Source organism: Bidens hawaiensis, unplaced genomic scaffold, assembly GCF_021521415.1.
Source record: "Bidens hawaiensis isolate Kalapana, Puna unplaced genomic scaffold, B.hawaiensis_p1.1 tig00004525_1, whole genome shotgun sequence".
Taxonomy (NCBI): domain Eukaryota; kingdom Viridiplantae; phylum Streptophyta; class Magnoliopsida; order Asterales; family Asteraceae; genus Bidens; species Bidens hawaiensis.
In genome coordinates this window covers 1,007,506-1,031,558 of record NW_027491273.1, presented here as the reverse complement: position 1 = coordinate 1,031,558, position 24,053 = coordinate 1,007,506, and the positions used below count along the sequence as shown (strand labels likewise).

The following is a 24,053-nucleotide window of genomic DNA, read 5'->3' as shown; positions in this document are numbered from 1 at the left end:
TAATTCGAGTTGCATGACATTAAATTCATGATGCACAAGTTCATCGTTTATGCTAATAATCATATACCGTAAAGTTTTTGTTAATCAAAACATATGTATTAAATATCTGGTAATAGTTGTTAACAGGTTAATTACTAACTTTCTAGGATCTAATTCATATGACTGGCAATTAAGATTACAGTTCTGTCTTCATTAACATATAAAGTGAGATGCTTTGGTATCTAAGTATATATGTTATAAAGTTTAACTTTAGTGCATGTTATATAGAGTTTTGATTTTGACAATTATATATCTGGAGGATTAAACAATAATGATATACATGAGATTTAGTCACATTTGGACGACCGTGCCTGTCTCCTTTACCGTACATTAATGGTGCCATCCTACCAATGTCCATTGCATAGTCGACTGACTCCTGTAGAAGTTGAGATTTAGCATTCGCTCGCTCTTTGTTAAGTTTTTTCCATGCTTTCATGATTAAGTTTTTGATATGCCTTCTAGCTTCGTCTTCAGTAGCGCCACTTTCATGCTTGTAACATTGGATCGACTTTGAGATATCCCCCTTTTCCATTTTGTCCTTAAAATCATAAAGATGAAGAACTAAAGCTATTTATTTCTATTTGAATACTATAGTAGAAGTGTTTTAACTATAGGTTTGTGCATTAGTAAAAAGTCATACCGCAGATGTTGCCAGGTCATCAACAAGTTAGACGATTAGCGCTCTATTGTTAAATGTGTTATTAGATTCTTCAAACCATTGTAGGATCTCTTGGGTTGAAGTAATAGATGTTGAAAACTTCATATGCATGGTTAGTTAAGACTATAATAATCGTATACCGGTAATATCTTGTTAGACACAACATATTTATCAGATATCTGGTAATAGTTGTTAATAGGTTAATTACTAACCTTCGAGGACCTAAATTCATAAAACCGACAATTATTGGTATTATGAAGTTTTAGCTTTAGTGCAAAATACATATTATTTTGATAACTACATCCCTTGGATAGGGTTAAACAACAATGATGATACATGAGATTTAGTCACATTTGGACGACCGTGGCCGTCTCCTTTACCGTACATTAATTGTGCTATCCTACCAATGTCCATTGCATAGTCAACTGACTCCTGTAGAAGTTGAGATTTAGCATTCGCTCGTTCCTCGTTAAGTTTTTTCCATGCTTTCATGATTAAGTTTTTGATATGCCTTCTAGCTTCATCTTCAGTAGCGCCACTTTCATGCATGTAACACTGGATCGACTTTGAGATATCCCCTCTTTCCATTTCGTCCTTAGAGACATGAAGATGAAGAATTAAATCTATTAGTTTATAATATGAAAATTTGAAAACCAAAATATAACTAAAGGTTTATATGTTAATACAAAGTCGTACCGAGGAATCGAGGATGTTGCTAGGTCATCAGCAAGGCGGACGATTAGCGCTGTGTGGTTAACTATGCTCTTAGATTCTTCAAACCATTTTAGGATCTCTTGGTTTGAAGTAATTGAAGTTGAAAACTTCATGTACATGAGTGTTAGAGGGCTTCCTATTGTTATACAAGCATTATTCAAGTGGTCTTTGAGTGTTGGTGTATATCCACTATGGTACCACCTTGCTTCTACAAGGTATGTGTTGCATAAATCTGCCCACTGCAGTATTTCAATCCAACCCAAAATTAGAAAATAATCTAGACAATCTGTATTATTATATTATCAATACAATTATATGAGCTAATTGCATTTATGGTCTCTGGTGGTGAAACCCAAAACGCAGCTTTTAATCCCGTGGTGACCATTTCGCAGATAAGACCCCTGTGGTGGTCTTTTTTTTTTTTTTTTTTTTTTTTTTGTTTTGCAATTGGGACCCCGCTGTGAACCCAAAGATTGTTTTCTACGCAAAGATTGTTTTACCCTTTCAATGACGACATGTGATGCTAGGGTTGTATATTGCGAGGTGGGGGGGGGGGGGTTATATGGAGCCGGTTTTGGCTTTGGGGATGAAAAATACTATGTTGCCCTTGAAACTAATGGTTGGTCCCGATTGCAAAAAAGGACCACCACGGAGGCTTCATCTACGAAATGGTCACCATGGGGTTGAAAGCTGTGTTTTAGGTTTTACCACAGGGACCATAATTGCAACTAACTCTAATCATATATATAAGGGCTAGTGCCGTGGTAAGCTCATTTGACTCGAATCAAAATTGGAATGGGTACACTTGCCGATATGAATCATTTGCAAAATAAACGTATTCGTTCTGTAGCCAATCTTTTACGAGAGCAATTTGGGTTGGCCTTATGACTCAAGGAAACATATATATCTCTAACTGAGGTATCAGGTTTGAAACCAACTTAACTGGTTTCTATCTTTAACCCTTGAAGGGCATTCTCCACCGTAAACCATGCTTTATGTGGTCTTGGTAGTGTGTTTGGTGGGGGCCGTTAGTTGTCCATACGGGTTTTCGTGGTCGCAAAATAAAAGTCAATATAGTCGCATAATAAAAACGAATTAATTGCTAACCGCTTTCTTTAGGTATGGTAGGACGATGATGTTTGTGCTTATAAATGTTTGATACGCCATCTCGTTTGTCGTGTTGGAAACATATCTTCATATAGTCCGGTAGTTCCTCGACCACATTGATATCCCATCTAAATATTAGAAACCTTTTAGTTCTCATGAAATCTTTGTTAGGGAAGTAAAGAGTACTTTAATTAGTATTTACCTGTTTATAACATCTGTAAACAATTCAAGTTCATCTAAAGTACCATACACATCATAGACATCATCAATAGAAGTAATCATGGCATTAACCTTTGTTATCTCCCTCCTTCCATAACTAAACCCGGGTGCGTAGCTATAGCCTACCGACCACAAAAAACACTCCACCAACCGGTCACGAGCAAAGGTTAACTTCTTATCCCATTTTGTATTTCTCCACCATCTGCTCATCGTTAGATCGAATTACGTGTTATTAAATTGTTTTGGCACGTAAATATGAAAGAAAAATGATACCTTGATGCGTGTTTTAGATCTTCTACATGAACAGCTTGGACCATATCAAATCCAATTTTGCAAGTTCGATCAATGTCGGATTCATGTCACTTCTTTTTTCGTATGCTTTGATGAAAAACCTCGCTTCTATCTGTGGTACCCTCCAATGCAGTGGACCATCCAAAGCATGAGTTACTAATGGTGCTATACTTTTGTTAATCTCGTCTAGTTTGTCGTTCAAATATTTGGTTGTCAAGTCTCTTGCTTCATTCAATACGTGCTCATCCTCGAATGAAAGGAAAGATGCCTCGTATAAGTTCAAAATGCTGACCATATCCTCGAATCGACTAGGGTTAAGATTTTCTATCTTGTCCTTAAAGTTGCTAAATATGTCTAAATACATAGAAATAATAAGTAAAAACATTTATTTAAAGACTACTAACTTAAAAGTGTTTTATTGATAAATTAGGATATAGCTTGCGTAATATACGGGTGGTTAAAAAAATATAACAAAAAGGTTAATTTTAATAATATTTGTAATATCATACCTTATGGGTTCGATTCATAAGATATAAATAATAATAAAATAAAGTTTTATAATTCATAAACTTTCAATAACTTTATTTAATACAACATTTAAAATTACATTTGTAACTTTATTCATAATTCTATAAATGGTAATAGTATTTGTTGGCATCCTAGTTGGCTCTCTAATTGAATGATATTTGAAAGAATGGCTTTGCTTTAATAATATAAGTAGATTGTGTAACCTTGTGGAACTGGATAACCATGTTGTCTTAGCATTCAAAAACCAAGAGACTGAAGGTTCAAGTCCATTGTACTCCACTTGTCGCGTGTCTTATAGTAAATCATCTCCATGAATTCACTTAACTCCTCCCTAAAATGATACGCGATCCCAAGCCTTTGCAGATCATCAACTAACTCGAGGCTACTTAAAAGACTTCCCCCTTAATACTTTTTCGTATCATCGTCTTCACTACTTTCTTTAAAGAGTCGCCTCTAGCCGCAAAATCATTTCCCTGATTAATTTATTCAAGATTACCTTGTAAAAATATAGAAAACAAGCCATAAATGGTGATCTTACCGAGTATTTGGTAGAGAGTGATTGAATATGATCATACGACCATGGTGACGACTCATAATTTGCTGTCCGTCGGGTAACAAGGGGTTCAGCGACACTTGAGTTGGTTTGCGACAATTTTATCGACTTGCCGATGTTGCGTCATTTGCTTGGCACATGACAATCTTTGCTAAAGAGAAGTGAGGAGGCAACAAAGCACATTGAAGCCATGTGGGAAGAATGATGTTAGAAAGTACTCATAAGCAAGCATTATATAGTCATCAAGGCCGGCTCAACTTAATTGGAGGCCTAAAGCTATTTAAAATTTTGAGGTCTTTTTTTATGCTTATAGGCTATAACATTTGAGAGTATTTAAGAATTATGGAAGATGGATGATATATAGGGATAATTGATATGAGGCATTCCTTCTTAGCTTATCGACCATCACTTACTAATTCTAAAAAAATCTACTTTCAAAATCTCAAAGGGCCAAAATACATATCCGCTCTTTTAAATGGAGGCCATATAAAATCGGAGGCCTAAAGCTGCTGTCTTATCTGGCTTACCCAAGAGACGGCCCTGATAGTCATGTGGGATGGGATGAAGAAACTTAGCCAAACGTTTTAACTTATATTAATATGGTCGCACGTGTATTAATATGAAAGTGCAATATTTTGTTTGTTAATTGAATTGACAATATTTATACTTATAATTTAGGTAGCGTTTGGTAGGAGGGAATGAGGGGTGGAATGGAACGAGTCATTCATTTGGAATGAAAAAAATCCACGTTTGGTTGTCATGTAGTAATGGAATGAACCATTCCATAATGAATGAAATTCCTTTCAAATATAGAATTGTCATTCTTTAAGAAGTAGATGCTTTTTTTTTCATTCCTTAAAGGAATGGAATCAACACCACCACCAATAATAATAATAATAAAATATTATGATTATTATTATATTAGAATTGTTATTACATTATCAGATTATTATATTATTATTATTAAGTTTATTATATTATTAATATTTTTTATAATATAATATAACAATTATTATATTAGAGTTATTATCGTATTATCAATATTATTAAAATTATTTGACGAGTCAACACTTCATAACACGCTTGTGCGATTCAACATTTTTATGGTTATTTTCATTCGCTTTAGTGGTCTCGTTGAAGCGCGCAAGACTTAAAAACGAGTTCATACGAATATTCATATTATTGATATTATAATATTCATATTATTAATATTATTTATTATTATTACTAGTAGTAGTAGCTGTAGCAGTAAAGCAAAGTAATAATAATAATAATAATAAAGAAATGATCATTCCATTCCTATATGGTAACCAACCATGACAATGAAATGGTAATGGTTCATTTTATTTCTTTGTCCATTTTATTTCCTCATCCATTTCATTACGTCATACCAAAGTAAATCAAGAAAGTAGTCACCTTCAAATAATAGAAAGGTATATTAGATACATAAGTAACATTTTTTTTTACGTGTAATTTTTGTTTGTTCATTTTATGGAGTATGGACATCCATAATGGGACGTATTCCCTACCCTTTTTCCACTTGAAACACACCCACTCCTCTACTAGTGGGGTGTCTTTGAAGATTTTATTAGTCCTTCACCCAAAATCTTTGAAGATTTTATTAGTCCTTCACGTTTTTTGGGTGACAATATCATGGGCAAAAGAATGGGTCAAAGGACCAAGCATCTCTCTCCTTTATTATTATTATTATTATTATTATTACTATTATTATTATTAATTCATTTAAACAATATTTAATCATTTAAATGGGCTTCAATCCCTAGGCAAGAAACTGGAAAAAACAATTGAGTTCCTGACGCTTGTTGAAAACTATTATAGAACTGAGACGTGAATCTACTGTCTCGATAAGATATGATAGATAATGGCACACAATGTAATGATACGATGTTGTTTACGTATATTTGTGCCAGTCTATACATGGAGTAAGTTTCATTGATAGGTAGAAAATGTGCAGACTTAGTTAACCGATCAATGATAACCCAGATAGCATTATGTTGACGTAAAGTCTTTAGGAGTCATAATGAAATCCATGGTTAACATTTACCACTTCCAAATGGGAAGTTCTGGCTGTTGAAATAAGCCTGAAGGTTTCTCATGCTTAGTCTTAACTTGTAAACAAGTTAAACGTTCGCTACGTACAGAGCAACATCTCTTTTTATTCCATTCCACCAGTAGTTAGACTTAAGGTTTTGATACATTTATCGCTATCAGGATGTATCATGTACTTTGATTTATGATCTTCATTCATTATTGTAACACCTCGGTTTTCCACATACTGATTCCAAACCCGTTACTCGACCCGTTTTATGATTCGGGAAGTTTTAACACTGAAAGGTATCGCGTTTATCGATAAGATATTATACGATTTATATTTGGTTTATTTTATTTATTTAATATATAATTAACTTTAGAAAATGTACATATTTAACCCAAAACTAAAGTTTAATCCTTTATAGTATCCTCATCAAATCTCCAAGGACCAGAATCCAATTTTATATATCCTCTTATGACCCAGTTGCCCAGAACCCGAATCCGTAACCCATTAACCCGAAACCTTGACCCGTATAGATTACTTGAGCCTAAATTAACGATCTAAGTTAGGAATTGGATTGTGTTTTTGATTCTCCTTACTATGTGCGGCCTAACCGACACTGGAAATTTGGAAACGAGATCTCATATGATACGAATTGATTTACGAACAAACCGACCTAACCTAAACTCGTTTATATATTCTAAGATTGTTAATAATTCAATGAAACGCGTCTGTATCATCTCCTTAACCTTGCGAACCAACCATCAGAAGCAATTGGATTTATTCAACTCAGTTAGTGTGTTTCGTGATCATTATCAGCGTAGGTTCCAGTGGGTAATTAACCATCGATCAATTGGTGAAGGATCCTTGTCGGTAATTCTCGAAGGGTGTGATTATCGTTCTTGTTGTGTTCATTCCCGTTTGGCTTAATCCATCAGGTGAGTTTGATCATTCCCCTTTTTATCTACTGTTTTCAAACGTTTTGGGGACATATGCGTACTTATTCATATTTTCTATTCTATATATATACTCAAAATCGCAAACATAATTATTGTGTTAATATCAGTTGAATGCTATTTGCTAATTGCTACATGCTTAATTGTTTACTTGATAACGTTTCTGAGAGGTCCAACATATCCCCTTTTGTATAGGGTTCTCATTAGTATGATCATACGACCGTCTAAGTAACCGGAGCCCGATTCGCTTGGCAAAGGTAAACCGACAATTTAGTCATTGTAATCAATGCCCGATTCGTTTGGCAACGATTCATTGGCACACGAATATACTTGATTTTAGTTTGTTAAGGTTTGATTGATTATTACCACATAGATTGGTTTGCGCATTTGTCATTATCATTTATCAACTATATACATATATATGCTATTATTTAATGTTACAAAATTGGTGATCTTCTCACTCAACATTTGTTGTTGACAAACTCCATTTTCTACGCATATGCAGGTTGTTAGTATTGAAGATTGAAGTTGGACATGTAGACAAGACTTTAGGATATTATCAAGTTAAACTTTATTTGAACTTATTTTCGTGTATTGTAAATTGTTTATTGTATTTGAGAAATGTGTGTATATTTGAATAAAATAATTAATTAGATATTATCACTTATATTCAATGATAGTATCTTCGAGCTGTGAGCAATCCGATCACGCCCCAGCATTTTCGCCTTAGGTTGGGGTGTGACAATTATCCTTTCACGCAGCTCACCAACGATTGGTACCCAGATTATGTTTCCAAGTATGAGTATACAATCATCTCCTTTTATTAATAATCTGTGGTACCATTTCGCTTTTCTTTGGAGATTTGGTTTTCATCAATGGCTTGCTTCTGAGCCTTCTTGATTTGTTCAATCAGATCTATCTGAAGTTCTAATCTTAAAGCTCGTACCCTTGTGGGTTTCTCATGTTCTTTTCGACTTAGTGCGCCCGCTACAACATTAGCATCACCTTCATGACAAACTATTTCATAATCATAATCGTTTAAGGTTTTCATCCATCTTCTTTGGCGCATATTAAGTTCTTTCTAATCAAAGATATGCTTCAAACTCTTGTGATCAGTGTACATGATAAACTTAACTCCATAAAGATAGTGTCTCCATAATATTAAAGCGAATATTATGGCACCTAACTCTAGATCATGAGTTGTATAATTATTTTCGTGCACCTTCAGTTGACGAGAAGCATAAGCTATTACTTTCTTTCTTTGTATTAGAACACAACCCATAGCTGAATGGGATGCATTACTAGATACAGCGAAATCTTCCGTACCCTCTGGCAAGGTTAGTATAAGTGCTAGTAACCTTTTGCTTAAGTAAGTTAAAAAGCTTCTTGTTGTTTAATTTCCCATTCATACTTGAGATTCTTTCGAGTTAACAAAGTTAAGGGAACTATTATTAGGGATGAGTTTTAATGAATCTTCTATAATATTTGGCCAAACTTAGAAAACTTCTGACTTCGGTTAACGCTCTAGAAATCTCCTATTTGGCTATTGCTTCAATCTTGGCAAGGCCTATTTGAATTCCATTAGCATTAACAACACGACCAAGAAATTGTACTTCATGGAGCCAAAATTCACACTTAGAGAACTTAGCATACAATTTCTCATTTTAAAGTAATTCAAGCAATATCCTAAGATGAATTTGATGATCTTCCTCAGATTTAGAATAAATAAGTATATCGTCGATGAATATGATTACAAATTTATCTAAATAAGGTTTACAAATTCTATTCATCATGTCAACTAAAGTGGCTGGGGCATTGATAAGTCCAAATGGCATAACGATGAACTCGTAATGTCCAAACCTTGTTTGAAAAGAAGTTTTTGAGTTATTTCTTCTTGTACTTTTAATTGATGGTATCTAGAGCGTAAATCTATTTTAGAAAAGAAACTCGCTCCTTGCAATTGATCAAATAGGTTGTCAATTCTAGGTAGCGGGCATCGATCCTTAATAGTTAGTTTGCTCAAGGCTCTATAGTCAATACGTCCTCATTGTCCCATCTTTCTTTTTAACGAATAATATCGGAGCTTCCCAAGGTGACGAACTTGGACGAATAAATCCTTTCTCCAGTAATTCATCCAGTTGTCTCTTCAGTTCCTTCATTTCCGTTGGAGCTAACTGATATGGTGATTTGGCTATTGGAGCAGTTCCGGGCATCAAATCTATTCTAAACTCAACTTCTCAATTAGGTGGAATACCAGGAAGTTTATCTGGAAAGACGTATGGAAACTCAGCTACTATGGGTACATCCTTGATTTCTTTAGGGCTTGATCTTGATACATTTAGAGGATCCTCATGATGATTCTATTTATCACTCTTCTTTAGAATTTTACCCATAACAATTGCCCATAAATATTTACAGCTGTATCCCGCTACTTGTGGCTTAAATATTTTGAAATCTTTTAATTTTACTGATGATTTTAACTTGATTTGTTAGGGCGCGAGAATCGAGACTTGATTATCTACTTTTCTAGTTTATCATATCACATTTCATTCTCATCTTTCTCATATTCCAGTTTTGGTTTCCTTCGAAGATTAGTCTCTTCTACTTCACTTTTCTTTTCGATTTCGTGTCTTTCGATCATGGGAAAAAAATGGTTCGATCTCGTGCCTCTATTTCCTATGTGGGTGAGTACGTTTTTGTGGCCTTGATTCCACTACTAAAGAAAAATGTTCCTTCAGAGATTCAAACATCGAATGTTTGAAATCCACCCTTGCTTTTATCGGCAATGATTTTCATGCCTTTTGATGCTCAATTTAAATCGGATTTGGTGTCGAAGATGTGGGTTTGCTTTTCTTACCATCATTTTAAAATTAGTTTTTTCCTAGCCTAACCATCGAGTTCTTTAGAGTAACTGGTTTGAGTTTTCTCAACTCATGCCTATGGCTGGGAGGGTTCTCTTTGTCCTTAAGAACCTGATTCAGAATCATGATCTTGATTGTGGTGTCTCAGAGTTTGCTTATGCATATTACCTTCTTCCCCATTGTTCCCATAGTTATCTTTTTTAAACTAAGCCTGACTAAGAACCTCTCATCTTGAAAAGCACCCAAAATGACTCAAATTGGAAGGGTAAATTCTTTTTTGTGAGTAGAGATTCAATAATTGATGAAGAAGAGCTTTCGATTCTCTGGGTTACCAAGAGTAGGATCCCTAGATTTTAGGATCCTTGTCCTTAGTATTTTTAACTGTTGATCTTGATTGTTGTGGTGGTATTAACTTTTCTGAACTCGCTCCCCCTCAGGAAGATACTGTTGCCAAGGTAAGTCTCCTTTACAAGCTTGAAGCTGCCCAAAGGAGTTTTACCCCAAAAGCACCGAGTATTGAAGTGAGTTATGAGTCTTGGCATTCTCAATCCGCCATGTCTCAAGGTAAGGATCTGCACAATTTAGTTTGTATGTGTGTATACATTTAAATAGAATTCTAACATGTTTTGATCCCATTTGAAGGCTTGGACTGCTGTAGCCATTTCAATACTAGGGATGCCTAATGCTTCCCTGCTAAACCTGCCAACATATTACAACATTTTATGCTTATGATTAGAGGTGTTTAAAAATATTTCGGATATCCGAAATTTTCAAAAAATTATCCTAATTATCTGAAATATCCGGAAAATTATCCGAAATATCAAAAAATTATCCAAAATTTATAAATAGTAGTTATTATTTAATAATTAAAAAATTTTTCAGATAGTTTAGATATCCGATCTATCCGAAAATTTTCAAAATCACTATCCTAATCCGAAAATTATTCGGATATCCGAATTTTCGGATATCTAAATTTTCGGATAATTCGGATTCGTATCGTTGGATATTTCGGATACAGATTTGGATTCTTTTTTAAACACCTCTAATCGTAAGCATAAAATGTTGTAATAAAAAATCTTAATTAAAAACATAAATAATAAAGGATATTGATAAAACTAGTCCACCTCCAACGTTGCCTATTGTTATTGTAGGGTAGCACAAATAATAAAAGATATTCATTCATATGGTTGTGGCCTAATGAGTACTGGTTATCATTCTTCTTTTGTTTCCATGGTCATGTTTTCTTTAATGAGACGAAGCTTTCGCTCTTTGTCTTGGGTATATGACGTCCTTGATTATTATTACTTATTATTTAGTCATAGACTCGTTTTTTTTTTGTTTTGTTAGGTGTCCTTGGAGAAGCTAGTGTCAATGGAAGGGACATGATTGCATTTTTCTTTTTCCTAAAATAGTGTTTGTGAAAAACTATTTACTAAAATAGTATTTTCATTATTTGTATTTGTCTGTAATAATATTTTTCTTTTTAAGAAAAAGAAAAGAAAATCATTTTGGTTAAATCTCTTGTAAACGTTTCGATGGTTTAGATCATGATCACCGGTTCATCACTTTGACGCCAATAGAAAGATCGAATCCCGTTTTGGTTGAATCCCTCAGACGATCTGCACCGGTCCCTTTCTTGGAACTGATTAATCCCTCTCGTATGATTTTCACCGTCTCTCTCTTCGAATTGATCGGACCCACCAGACGATCAAAAACATGTAATTTTTTTCTTTAACTTTTGGAGTAGTTCAATTTCAATTTTAAAGTGTAATTCATTTAAAAAAAATTACAATTTGCGTTGATCGAAACAGTATTTACATAGCCTCATAATGCTTTTATGGGTTCTATGAAACCTATTAGTGATAATTTTTCCGTATATGAAAATGCAGATGAAAATAAAAACAATGATAAAAGCGAAAAAAATGATAAAGATACAACATTATTTGAATAAATATATAAAAAAAGTCAGTCAGAAAATATAAAAGACAAATACAAAATAATGAAAACACTCTTTTAGTAAATAGTAAACAGTTTTTTCCCAACACTAGTTTGGAAAAAAAAACTTTATCTTTTACGATATGTTTGGTATGAAATACTGAAATGGATGTAGGAATGAAATGGATGAATGAATGAAATGAACATATGAATAAAATGGATCATTACCATTTCATTATCATGCTTGATTATCCTATAAGAATGAAATAAATTATCATATTATGTTGTTTGGTAGGGGAGAAACAATGAAGGAATGAAATGCCTTTCATTACAAATGACAAAATTACCCTTACTTCAAAATAAAGAAATTTACCATTTTTCGTAACATTAACCAACAAAAATTTATAATAATTTGTATTGTAAAAAATAAAATACTTTTTAACTAATAAAATTTTAAAATCATACAAAGGTTCTCAAGTAAGTTAAACTTAAAATCATTCACCAAAAATCTCCAACCATAAAAAAAAGTCATCGAAAATTTGTTAACAAAAAAAATAAAAAATATTCCAAAAGCCTTCAGATATCACTTCAATCGGTATCTTTATGCATGTTATTTACCCATCAAGTTTACATTCTAACTCAACCTTAAAAAAGACTACCATCAACTTCTCATTTTGTGTGAGCCTACATACAGCCTTGTTACACTCACGAGTAGTCAAACCCATGACTTTATTCATCTCTGTTCAAAGTTTGTTACGCAGTTCCTCTCTATTGCTCTCTGTCCCAAACACTCTATTAAATGTATCTGTACCTCCCCTAATCCCCGAACCAATTATCTCTGCTGACTCTTTCAAGCTGTTCATTAGAGGATCCCAGCTATTAGCCCTTTTTCTCTTTCGTTATGCACTTGATTATTCTTTAGAAGCAACATATGAAGGGCTGTTTAATGGTTGATCAACATAGATGTCATCAAATCCATCTACAGTAGCATGTTGTTCTTCTTTGTTTATGTCAGATAAAATATTCGCAGCTGTTTAAGCATCCCTACCATTTGTTCGATCCTTTTCAAATACAACACATAAATCCCAGTAATTAAGAAATTTTTTGCCTTTCCATTTTGCTGCACTTTTGTGCACCTAACAAGGCACGTCATCATGATAAGAGTTAACAAAATATAAAAATAACAAATATAAAAGCAATACTACATAAAACAACAATTATATTCAAGCATTACCTTTATATAGGCTTGCCAAACATGCTGTGGAGCGTCGAGCATGTCGTTAGTGTAACCCAACCAACCAGTTAATAGGGCCGACCCATAGGGAGGGTGAGGAGGGCAACCAACCAAGACATATTCTCCCGAGAGACCCATAATTTTTTAAGTAAAGTTATAGATATTTTATATATAATTTTGTTATAAGATAAGAACATATAAAATAACTCCTTAATGCAATGAAAAAAATGCTAGTGTAAAGGTTTAAAGGTCATGAGTTCATTCATGTTAAAATTCTACTCAATTTGTAAAATTATCAAATTATTTATCACATAAATAGAAACGTGATTTATTCCTACACGACAATACACACTGCTATATTTCTACAATCACTCGTTAATGTTAAATGCATACAAGTAATTAGTTTATACACACCATCATATCTTGTTTAAAGGCATTGTTATAAAGGGAAACGCTAAAATACAAAGGGAGACAAAAATAAAAAGTGTGAGAAGGATTTGTGGCTAAAAAAAATCCTCAAAAAATTAATAAAAAAAAAATCATAACTCAAAATATAAATAAAAAACGAAAAAATAAAAAAAATGTTTTCCTCGTCATTCCCATTAAAAAACGCCGAAAAGACGCAATGACGAAAATGAACAAAAGACACAATTATAACTAAAAAAAGACACAATAGATTGCAAAATATAACACAATGTGTTGGTTATTTCCATCTTATCAGGTCCGTCACGTGTAGGTAACCAGGTTAGACCTATTAGGCCTATAGAATTCATTAGTGATGTAATGGGTTTATGGGGTTACAATTGAGCTTTTATATTTAGGTTTTACTTGTTGGACAAGTTAGGGTCTCCCAATAAATAAATAGCCATGTTAGGGTTATGGTATTATGAGAGTGATTATTGCATTCAAATTTTGTACTAGTTTATTGAGTATAATAATACGTGAGGTTTACCCTAAATATTGTGTGCTCGTTTGTGTTTCCGTTATCAATTCATTCTTGAATTGGTATCAGATCTGGTTAAGCTATTTGTGTTAATTGATCAACGCCATGGTCGATTATATTTCATCTCGCCGCTGCCGAGTTCGATCATTGCAAGAAAAAGAAACTTGTGAATTAAATACAAAAGTAAAGGAATTCGTTGATTGGCCGTGGGGTAATAAAAGTCAAAACAATAAAAAGTGGGATGGCTGGGTATTTGTTTCGGTTCATAGTAGGTGCCGACGAGTTTAAGGAAAATAATAATAAAAATTAAGGTTAGGTTCATTATCTTTTCTTTGGTTTAAAAGGCTTTGATCGACTTCTTTTGCGGTTACGATTTAACGAAGAACGATGGGTGATAAAGAAACAATGAAGACGAGCGGGAACCCAAATACGTTCCAAAGTCCCATGCTTACCTCTACCAATTATACGGTATGGGCTATTCGAATGCACATAAGGTTTGGGATACCGGTGAGGGAGCGAGCAGTGGGGAGAAGGCACATAAGGTTTGGGATACCGGTGAAGGAGCGAGCAGTCGGAAGAAGAAACCCACTTTGGAGGACATGATGGCGCAGCAGACGTAGATGTTGTCACAACTTATGACGCAAGAGGATTTCCGACATAAGGAGACCCAGGAGAAGTTTCGCGAGCACGAGCAGTTCATGAGGAATCAGGGAGCGTCGATTCAGAGTCTCGAGCGGTAGATAGGAGAGATAGCTAGTCGGTTGAACGAGAGGCTGCAGGGTACGCTACCGAGTAACATCGAGCAAAACCCGAAGGGATTCGCAAAAGCTGTGACAACGAGGAGCGGTGCAGGGACACGAGATGAGCTCGTGATTCAGTAGAGGTCCAGAGGAGGAGTCGTCGAGGAGCCTACGGTTGATGATAGAGAGGAGCAGGTGGATAAGGAGATTCAGATGGTGTCTCCGCCGGCCCAGGTGCATCAGAGGAGCAGCCCAGGAAGTTCAGCACAGGCCGAGAGACAGCAGCTGCCGAGCGAGCCGCCGATAGTCTACAAACCTAGAGTACCATACCCCGGGAGACTCCACAGAGATAGAGATGAGGAGCAGAATTCTAAATTTCTTGATCTTTTGAAGTAGCTTCACCTTAATATTCCATTCCTTGAGGCACTGACTCAGATTCCTAAACATGCGAAGTTCCTTAAGGATATTCTCTCGAATAAGGAGAAGTTAGCTGAGGTAGCTTCCATCCCTTTGAGTCCTAGCTGTTCTGTTGTCTTACAGAGGAAGTTACCAGAGAAGATGGCCGATCCAGGGAGTTTCACGATTCCCTGCATATTGAGTGATCATACGGTTATTCATGCGCTGGCTGATCTCGGTGCCAGTATTAATCTCATGCCGTATTCCGTGTATCGCAAGCTGGGTTTAGGCGAATCAAGGCCTATCAGGATGAGTATCCAGCTTGCTGATCATTCTGTGAAATACCCTCGAGGGGTGATCGAGAACATGCTTGTTCGTGTCGACAAGTTCATCTTCCCGGTGGACTTTGTCATTATGGACATGAACGATGATGATAGCGTACCGCTTATTTTAGGCCGGCCATTCCTTGCCACTGCACAGGCGTTGATCGACGTCTGCAAGGGTAAGTTGATCTTGAGAGTTGGGGATGAAAACGTCACCTTTGACGTTCGACAGTCACTTAAACACCCCAAGTCTGCTGATGACTCCTTATACTTTATTGATACCATCATGGAGCAAGTTGGGGAGTTTTTCCAGCGAGATCTGTGGAGGATCTGCCTCCAACACTCAGATTCTCGATAGGGACATTCCAGAAATTGAGATGGTTGCCATGACCAATCAGTCAACGGAAGATGACACTGAGTTACATACCCCTGAGTCTGTGGTGTCTACTGGGATCGTACGAGACGATCCGATGGACCGACCTTCCGTCGAGTGTCCCCCTCCTTCCTTAGAGCTTAAGGATTTGCCTGCCCATCTGGAGTACGCGTTTTTGGACGAGGAGAGGAAGTTTTCGGTTATTATTGCATCTGCTTTGACGGAGGTCGAGAGAGAGAGATTGTTGAGGGTGCTACTAGAGCATAAGGAGGCCATTGCATGGAAGATTATCGACATCAAAGGTGTCAACCCTTCGTCTTGCACGCATAAAATCCTCATGGAGGATAATTTTAGGACTGTCGTTCAGCCACAGCGGCGGCTTAATCCGAAGATGCAGGAGGTCGTGAAAAAGGAAATTTTCAAACTCCTTGATGTGGGGATCATTTTCCCCATTTCTGATAGTTCGTGGGTTAGTCCAGTCCAAGTGGTTCCAAAAAAGGGTGGCATGACTGTCGTCACCAATGAGAGGAACGAGCTCATTCCCACTAGGACTGTGACCGGTTGGAGAGTCTGCATTGATTACCGCAGACTGAATGACGCCATGAGGAAAGATCACTTTCCTTTACCTTTCATCGATCAGATGTTGAAGCGTTTGGCAGGTCAGCAGACCTACTGCTTCTTGGATGGTTTTTCCGGGTACTTTCAGATTCCTATTGCTCCCGATGACCAGGAGAAAACCACGTTTACCTGCCCATACGGTACGTTTGCCTATCGACGTATGCCGTTCGGACTGTGTAACGCTCCAGCCACATTTCAGAGGTGCATGGTGGCTATATTTCATGACATGATCGAGGACTCTATGGAGGTGTTCATGGACTATTTTTCTGTGTTTGGGAGCTCTTTCGATCATTTTCTCTCCAACCTTGAGAGGATGTTGGCCCGATGCGTTGACACCAACCTAGTTCGTAACTGGGAGAAGTGTCACTTCATGGTACGCGAGGGCATCGTTTTGGGGCATCGTATTTTGAGTGCGGGGATAGAGGTCGACAGAGCGAAGGTCGAGACCATTTCTAATCTTCCCTGACCCACTTTTGTGAGATCCATCCGGAGTTTTCTGGGTCACGCTGGGTTCTATCGCCGGTTCGTTAAAGATTTTTCTAAGATCACGAGACCCATGACCAAACTTCTGGAGAAGGATGCCCCGTTTGTGTTTTCTGAGTAGTGTATCGAGGTGTTTGATCTTTTAAAAGACAAACTCGTTAATGCCCCGATCATGATTGCTCCCGACTGGTCGCTTTCTTTTGAGTTGATGTGTGATGCGAGCGACTTCGCAGTCGGAGCGGTTCTTGGACAGCGGAAGGATAAACACTTCCATCCGATTTACTATGCTAGTCGTACCCTGAATGGTGCACAGGAGAGTTACACCACCACTGAGAAAGAGCTTTTAGCTGTGGTGTTTGCATTCGATAAATTCAGGTCCTATCTTATTCTGTCCAAGGCGATTGTGTACATGGATCATTCTGCCATTCGTTATCTCTTTAGTAAACAGGATGCTAAGCCACGCCTTATCCGATGGATCCTGTTGCTTCAAGAGTTTGATATTGAAATCCGTGATAAAAGAGGGCCGAAAAATGTGGCGGCCGATCATCTTTCACGTCTTGAGGGAGCTGAGTTAGGAACGCCAGGGGTCAGGATTAATGACCAATTTCCGACAGAGAGTCTCATGTTTGTTTCAGCTCAGGATGAGGGTTTTCCATGGTTCGCCGACTTCGCGAACTATCTTGCGGACGGGTACTATGCCTTACTAGCAAAAGAAGAAATTCTTTGCTGATGTTAAGTTTTACCTTTGGGACGACCCGTATCTCTTTCGTATAGGTGCTGACCAGTTGATCAGGAGGTGCGTTGAAGTTAAGGAGGGATGGCAGATTCTGAGCCATTGCCATGTTGGACCGACAGGAGGTCACCACGATGCGAGTTTGACAGTGAAGAAGGTTTTTGATTGTGGTTTTTATTGGCCTTCGATTTTTAAGGATGCGCACGCGTTTGTTAGGAGTTGTGATCGTTGCCAGTGTGTCGGAAACATTTCGTCGCGAAATGAAATGCCCCAGAATGCTATTCAGGTTTGTGAGGTTTTTGATGTGTGGGGCATTAATTTCATGGGACCGTTTTCATCTTCGCGTGGGAACAAGTACATACTCGTGGCTGTGGATTATGTTTCGAAATGGGTTGAGGCCAAGGCCTTAGCCACGAATGATGCCCGAGTTGTAGTCCGTTTTCTCAAGAGTCTTTTTGCTCGTTTTGGTGTCTCGAAGGCGTTGATCAGTGATAGAGGTACTCACTTCTGCAATGTGCAGATGGAGATGGCGTTGCGACGCTATGGGGTCACCCATTGGATTGCAACCGCCTACCACCCACAGACTAGTGGGCAGGTAGAAGTGAGTAATCGGGGGATCAAACGTATTCTTGAGAAAACGGTTGGTTCGAATCGTCGGGATTGGTTCGACAAGTTGGATGATGCGTTGTGGGCCTTCCGTACAGCCTACAAAACTCCGACCGGTTCCACACCGTTTTGGATGATTTATGGGAAGGCCTGTCACCTGCCTGTTGAGTTGGAGCACCATGCTTCATGGGCCCTACAGAGGGTCAATCTTGATATGTCCGCCGCGGAGAGCACTTGTTTCCACCAGTTGCACGAGTTAGAGGAGCTGAGGGATCACGCCTACGCACAGTCGTTTAGGTACAAGGAGCCGACAAAGGAACTGCATGATAAGAAATTGAAGGGGAACAAGCAGTTCAAGTGTGGGGATTTGGTCTTATTGTATAATTCCCGGCTGAGGTTATTCCCGGGAAATTTGAAATCCCGATGGTCGGGACCGTTTACGGTCACTGAGGTTTTCCCGTATGGTACTATTGAGATAGAGGATAAAAACGGGAAGTTTAAGGTGAACGGTCATTGACTGAAGCACTACATTGGCGAGCCGATGGCTAATCAGATTGTCGAGGTATTTTACCTTGACTCACTCACAGAGACGTAGACGTGTTGGATGCATCACTCGGGAGACTGTCCGAGTTGTAGAGTGTGTATTTCTGTTATTTGTTTGAGCTATCTGTTTTATATGTTTTTGTCTATTTCAGGATGTTCCAAAATAAAACCGCTCGTACTCAATCTCCATTCGAGTCAGTCGATTTAAGGGGTGTTCTATTATTAACAAAAAAAAATAAAATATATCATAAAAACCAAAAACACAAAAATACGTTTATTTCTTTATGTTTTTGTTTTCTGTTTTGTACGCCGCTATATGCGAGCGAGTTTGAGTTTTTGTAGGTTATATTATGCGCATGGTAGCCACAATGGCATTTTGGAACAGGTTCTCCCGAGGTTGCGGCCGCGAATGAAATGCTATACGGTTGCTTGGTTACTACTCAGCTATTGAAGATTCTACACACAAACCAGAGGAGTAACTCGTTCTTTGTTTTATTCTTGTATATTATATTTTTATTTTTGTTTTATTTTTATTTTATTTTATTTCTTTTCCTTGTTCTCATTGAGGACGATTTCGTTCTAAGTGTGTGGATGGGATTTATTTTACTTAGTTGTAGAAAAATTTTGAAAAAAAAAACAGAAAAAAAAAACAAAAAAATTGAAAACTTGAAAAAAATTGTCCCTTGAAACGTGTTTTCTCTACGTTAAACAAGAAATGATATTATTATCGAGTAGTGTTTGTTTCATAACTTCTTGGTGTTTTCAAAAAATATATATAATAAATAAGAACAGTGCCCATTAGACCCGCACGTAATGTTTTGTAACCGAACGGTTTAGACTCAGTAATCGATATGTTGGTAGGCTCAGCCTCCAAGAATGAAAGGGCTGTTTGGTTGTTGACTTGATTATAAAAAATGGGATGAAAAGTCGGGTCATACTCAAGCCTTATGTTTAGTTTGGTCGTAAAAATTAAAAATTTTATAGAAATTGGAATAGACTAATCATACGATGCTTGGGTAGGTTTAACATTAAGGTATGCCAAAGTAGCCTGTGATATAAACATAAATTTCATGCTTCTAGTTTTAGTGGTTAACACTTCATAGGCGTATGGTTTTATAACCTTAAATCCTGTATTGATGGGATGCTCCGGGGGACGGACACCATGGGTCTTTATGCGATATATCATCTGGGTATTCATATCTCCTAAGTGGATTTATGAATATTAAAAGAGCTCAAAGAACAAACCCGTAGTTTATCTGCCAAACATAAGTCAATAAACATGATCACCTCGTACTTCAAAGTACAAATACACTACTAACTTGATCATCCACGCTGTTAGTCATATGGGGTCCCCTTGCTCGCGCCCTATTACCATTAAGAAACGGGCCACAAGGGACACGTCATATGTAAGCCCTACAGATGAATTTGTGCATACTCACCCTTGGAGATGGACTTTGGGGTATTGCTTGATAACGGGGGTATGCCATGTAGTGGGGAACACTTACTAGTTAGCTACCTAAACATACATTAATCATATCTAACGGCTGCTAGGTAGACCTTAATGCTTAAGCTTAGGTGGATAAACAATACCATTGATTGTCTTTAGCTATTCTTAAAAAAATGGTACATCATGTTTTGATCAACTAGATATAAGGTTTAAGTCAAATTGGGGTGGCTCGGGTCCGGTATGGTTCTTAATTGTGGGTCCTACTTAGTCATTCAAACTGATAAAATTGTCGCGCCTTATTTGCCTCGGTAAGTATAGGGAGTATGGGTTTAAGTGGACAACAATACCGGCAATCGACCCGATTACATGTTATACAAGCCCAAGTCTTACACTAATCATAATATAAAAACATAAAAACCCTAAGTTGGGCAGCAGGTTGCGATCGGAACAGGGGGCAGGAAAGAAGAAAGAAAAAAAGGTTTTGTGTGCTAGGGTTTGGAGCTTGTGGAGGCTAAGGAAGGAAGAAGGAGGAAAGAACAAAGCTCGGGATCATTTACCATCAGTTTTCACAGCCAGATGCAGCCCCGAATCACTCCATATCCTTTCATTTATTTCATTGTTCATCAACTTTAATTCTCTTGTTTAATTGCTAAGTAGTTTTACAATTACTTTGGAGATTGACTTGTTTATGATTATTGTTGATGATTGAATGATTGAATTGATGATTGAGATGAGTTATATGATGTATTTATTGAGTATTCATGGCTGTCCAAAAATTATGTTAGGCTAAACTTGTCGGTTCTACCTAGGAATGATGATTATTGTTAGAGTTTGATGAGTTTTATGGATTGTCTGATTGATAGACTTGAATTGTTATTGTAAAGTTTGTTTTAAACATGAAATAGGTTGTGTTTAATGGCTGGGAATTTTGGTAATTCATTGCTTAAACCCCTTGCGTTGGTTGATTAGTTTTGTATTGATTGATCGGTGCTTGTTTGATTCTAGACTTTGTGTTTAGGGTTTGTTTGCGGTATGTACAACCGTAGGGTTTTGTTGCGTGAATTTGTGGTTAAAGTACAGCGGTTAAACACCTTCTTAGAGAATGAGAGGTGATAAGAAGTTAGGGTTATCTCATTGCCTTTGCATGCTAGAATTAGAATTGCGCGAGTGCGAGTTCGTTTCTTGTCCGGTTTAGGTTGCGACTAGTTGATCTATTTTGGTTTAAGTTGAATTGTTCCTCTATCATTGGTTGTGTAGTATTCATTGCCATTAGGGTCGAGTGTTGGTGAGACCGAGAGGTAAGTCAACATTAGAATATGTTAACAATTGTTTTCCGGTTTGGTCGTTTTAGCCGATTAAGAGTAGTTAAGGTTTGTTGAGGGAGACCGAGAGGTGATCCAGTGAGCCTAAGCGATCCTTAGCCGTGTCATCTTTAGGAACCGGTGTCTTGATATCATCCAATCCATTTGCTTGTTAGGCCTACAATTTGATTCAAACCTAGGTAGACGTTTTTCTCCATCCTAAATCAACACAGTCAGTTTGCCGTTAAGTTTTCTATTTTTGGTAACTTTTGTCAGTCAGTCCAGTTAGTTCAGTTAAGTTATTAAAAATCAAAATCAATTAAATATTATTCTTGGGTAGGTCTTGTCTAGGGTTAGTGATCATTAGCGTTTATAGGTGTCCTCGTGTTCGATACTCGAACTTTCTAGGTCTATACTAATTGCGATCGTTACACTTGTCGGTTGTGTGTGGTTTTAGGATTTTCGTTTTAAATTTAAAGTTTAGTTGTGAGGGTCATTCGTTCTTTTAGACATATCCGACACACATCATTAAGCTAGCTCCAACGCTCTCTAGTTGAACCAACTTGTTTTCTTCTCTAATTTCTATTGATCGATCTCTCCAAAACTCCACAAGGACTGCACACCTCTTCCTGCCGTGACCTTCCCAAATTAAGTCGTAGGGTTCTTTCTTTTGGGCTCCTAACATGATTTATTTAATAATTCAGCCCATCTATCATATAACAATATTAGCCTATGATTTAAAATAATATTAAACCAAATTCAAATCCCAATTCACTTCTTGATGAATTCTGAAAACTCTAAACACCCCCTTTCATTTATTATTACACATTTTTTTTATTTATATTTGTCATTATGGTTACAAATAATAGATATAAAAAAAGTGAATTAATCCGTTTCATGTAAGTGATGCATAGTATTACTTTGACATCCACCAAACTAAACGAATAAACTTTATAATAAGATTAGTTATTATTAACTTTAAGTCAATTAACTCGTCGGTCACAAGTTTAATACAATATTCTCTACTTTTAGCTCATTATCCTTTGAACCCCTAAAAACCACATTTGAACCAATAAAAAAATACTATTCAATAGAAACCTAACTCAAAGTATTAAAAAGCATAGTGAATATTTATATAATAATGTATATATTGTAGGCTCTATCAACATGCTTATGAATGAATTCCTAAATGTAAGGCTTAAAAAAATAAATTTCTAAATCGATGTATAAATTAATACATGACATGGATGAGTTCAATACCATACCAGTACCACTGTTTGTTCATCCCTATTACATGATTCACACATTTAGGTTGTGTTTGTTTTTGCTTAAAAGGTCTACAAGGGGCTTATGTCTGCAGGCGCGCAGACATAAGCTTCTGAAGACTGTTTGTTTTTTAGAAGAAAAAGATCTGAAAAATGCTTTTATGGTCTTAAAAAATAAGCTATTGTTTAACTTCTTCACACTTCTTCATATTCTATCAACACCATCACCACCCACCGTGCGCCACCACCACCACCGTCCACCACCACCACCCACCGTCACCAACCACCACCACCACCACCACCGTCCACCACCCACCACCACCCATCGTCGGCTACAACCATCGTCCACTACCACCACCCACTGTCCACCACCACCCACCAGCGTCCATCACCACCACCCACCGTCGGCCACCACCACTGTCTACCACCCACCACCGTCCATTACCACCACCACTGTCTACCACCCTCCACCGTCCACTGCCATCACTACCGTCTACCACCCACCATAACCGTCCATCACCACCATCACGCACCGTCGGCCACCACCACCACCACAACCGTCCATCACCACCACCCCCCGCCGGCCTCCATCACCGTTCACTATCACCACCACCGTCCACAACTCACCACAACTGTCCATCACCACAACCCACGATCCACCACCACCGTTCACCGCCTACCACAATCGTTTGCCATCAATCGTCCACCACCACCCACTTCCACAGTTTGTACACCACCCACAAATTATTTTAGCAGTCTATAGACATTAAATAAATTCTATCTACTGTAATATGTATGATAGGCAACTAATTTTCAGCTTTTGCAGACGTTATCCAGTTTATAAAACAAACAGTATTATATTTTCAGATTGCAGACCTTTAGATCACATCTTCAATTGTAGACATCAAATCAGATGAAATAAGGGTGCAGACAGTTTTTGTCTTAAAAAATAAACAGCACCTTAGTTGATGCAAAAATGATATGTAACGAGCACTTCGGCCCTTATCCCCACCACCCCCACCCCACCAAAGCTATTTCATGTTGACCTTTCACTTTCTTCTTCTTTAACCATGTTTACAATTAGGACTTTAACAAGCTGCATAGCATCTGTCCAAATGGCACCATCTACCTATA

General features: G+C 37.2%; 2 pseudogenes across 2 annotated transcripts in view; one reads left to right on the top strand and one right to left on the bottom strand.

Annotated features, from left to right (window-relative positions):
* The window catches only part of LOC143626810 (proline--tRNA ligase, cytoplasmic-like), a 265,181-nt pseudogene that overhangs the window by 166,634 nt on the left and 74,494 nt on the right, over positions 1-24,053 (top strand). The gene's annotated exons all lie outside the window — the stretch shown is intronic.
* On the bottom strand, positions 925-4,317 carry LOC143626801 (R-linalool synthase QH5, chloroplastic-like; annotated as a pseudogene). The gene is made up of 7 exons (XR_013152488.1): positions 4,095-4,317; positions 3,760-4,029; positions 3,011-3,382; positions 2,721-2,939; positions 2,519-2,646; positions 1,403-1,650; positions 925-1,292 (listed from the first exon to the last, which is right to left on the bottom strand). The product of XR_013152488.1 is annotated as an R-linalool synthase QH5, chloroplastic-like (transcript).